Source organism: Arachis ipaensis, chromosome B09, assembly GCF_000816755.2.
Source record: "Arachis ipaensis cultivar K30076 chromosome B09, Araip1.1, whole genome shotgun sequence".
Classification (NCBI taxonomy): domain Eukaryota; kingdom Viridiplantae; phylum Streptophyta; class Magnoliopsida; order Fabales; family Fabaceae; genus Arachis; species Arachis ipaensis.
In genome coordinates this window covers 46,446,589-46,448,632 of record NC_029793.2, presented here as the reverse complement: position 1 = coordinate 46,448,632, position 2,044 = coordinate 46,446,589, and the positions used below count along the sequence as shown (strand labels likewise).

Below are 2,044 nucleotides of genomic sequence, written 5' to 3'. Positions count from 1 at the left end.
TGATTTAAAAAAATATAAAAATTAATTTTTAATCGTTCCTACCCCATCCTAATCTGAAAGAACCTTAACATCTTTCTTCCTTGGGTCTTGCTCTCGCCACTCTCTCCCTCAGTCGTCACCGCCAGTTGGCCAACATTCTTCACGGTCACCGTCTCACACCCAGTCGCACACCTTCTTTCCCATCGTCGTCACCGCGGAAGAAGCAGCAGGTCCCGGGGTTGCTCTCTGTCTCGTCATCCTCTCATACTTAGAAGCGCGCCTTCCCTGTGCAAGTCGTCACCGGCAGCAGAGGTAGCAGGTCCCGGTGGGCGGGTCTTCGTTCGTCGTCTTACTTTGAGCCTCGCCGTCAGCTTCCTGCAGCGCAACCCGATTTGGTGAGTTCCAATTAATTTTTTCTTTCTTTTTGTTTTAGTTGTGTTGCTGTAATTCATCAATGTACTTTGATTTCGTCGTTGAAAGTTGAATTTGTTGCTGATATTTATTTCTAGAACCTTGAATTTGTTGCTGCTCTGAAATGATCACTTAAATTTGTTCATTAGTGAAATAATTTGTTACTAATTGAACTTGAATGCACTTTGATTTTGTTATTGAAAGCCGAATGTGTTGCTGAAATTTGTTACTGGAACTTTGTATAGGTTGGTGTTCCGAAATGATCATTTAAATTTGTTCATTGCTGAAAGAATTTGTTACTGATTGAACTTGAATGCAATTTGATTTTGTTGTTGAAGGTTGAATTTTTGTTGAAAGTTGAATGTGTTGTTGAAATTTGTTGCTCAATTGAATTTGTTGGTGTTCTGAAATGAAATGATCACTTAAATTTGTTCAATCTAATTGAATTCTTTACTGATTGAACTTGAGTTTTTTGCTGTCTTGCTTCATATTGTCATGAATTTTAAGTTTCTCTTTTCTTGCTGTTATGGTAGTTCTGTCAATCTTTTGGATTCTAATTGTATTAAAAGATATAATTGATATTTAGTTTATTGAACCCGGTATATCTCTATACTTTTTAACCTCATGCTTTGAAGTTCTTCACAACGAGCCATCTATAGATTGTTCTGGGAAAATTAAAGTATCCTATTGCTCAAAACCTTGCTCATTCTGGTTGGCAGATAATCATACTTGTTTTTTTTAGCCAGTATTAACTATTAACTGAATACTGCAAATTCAGGTTTGGCTGGTAGATGGTGATGAATTGTCTCTTCGTTCAGTTGCAGAACAAGTGGGACTAAATTTGAATTCTAAATGAATACTCCAAAGTTTAGGTTTGAATTCTAACCATTTGAACAAGTGGGACTAAATTTGGTGTATTACTTAATTTCTCATTGCTGTTGCCGTCTACAAAATAAATTTTAGTATCTTGCAAATGGATTTCCTGAATGGCATTCAGTTTTTCACTTTTTTATGATTATTTCATGGTTTATGATCGATGCTTCTGATCCGAGTGTTTATATAGTGAATGTATTGAATTTAGTGCTAAATTCCTGGTCTATATTTACATTTTGAACTGATCTTGTTAGGTAGATTAGGAACCATCTTAATATTTTCCTTCTTTTTTCTAAAGTTTATTATTTATATGATGTCTGAATGCATTGCACTTTTTCTGTTTTATATATTGAACTCTCGGTATCGGATAAGACAGCTAGTCCTTGGATGGGATAAAGTTACTTGTTTTGAAGGATCATGGCAGCATATGACATGGATCCTGATGTCGTGTTTAATATCATTGGATTTCTTCTTTCTATAATTTCTTATATAGGTTATACTTAGTGATGTATTCTTTATATGCGAGTGTAGCTATAGAATTCCAATTTGGATATATAATAAGGTAGTAAAATAGCTTATTTATCTTTTATATAATAAGGAAGTAAAATATAAGTAAATTATACCAACCTTTGCCTTAGCTTATTTATCTTTTTTTATAATAAGATAGTAAAATATAAGTAATTATACCAAAGGAGCAAATGAATTCGAATTCAAAATAAGTAATTTACTATCATTCATCAATAATGATATTATATCATAATTTAATAATATACTATTGTAT

At 33.3% G+C, this 2,044-nt stretch overlaps 1 long non-coding RNA gene across 1 annotated transcript; it reads left to right on the top strand.

Moving 5' to 3' along the window:
- Positions 63 to 1,532, top strand: LOC110266533. Its single transcript, XR_002353944.1, has 2 exons — positions 63 to 374; positions 1,169 to 1,532. It is a non-coding gene; the product is annotated as an uncharacterized LOC110266533 (long non-coding RNA).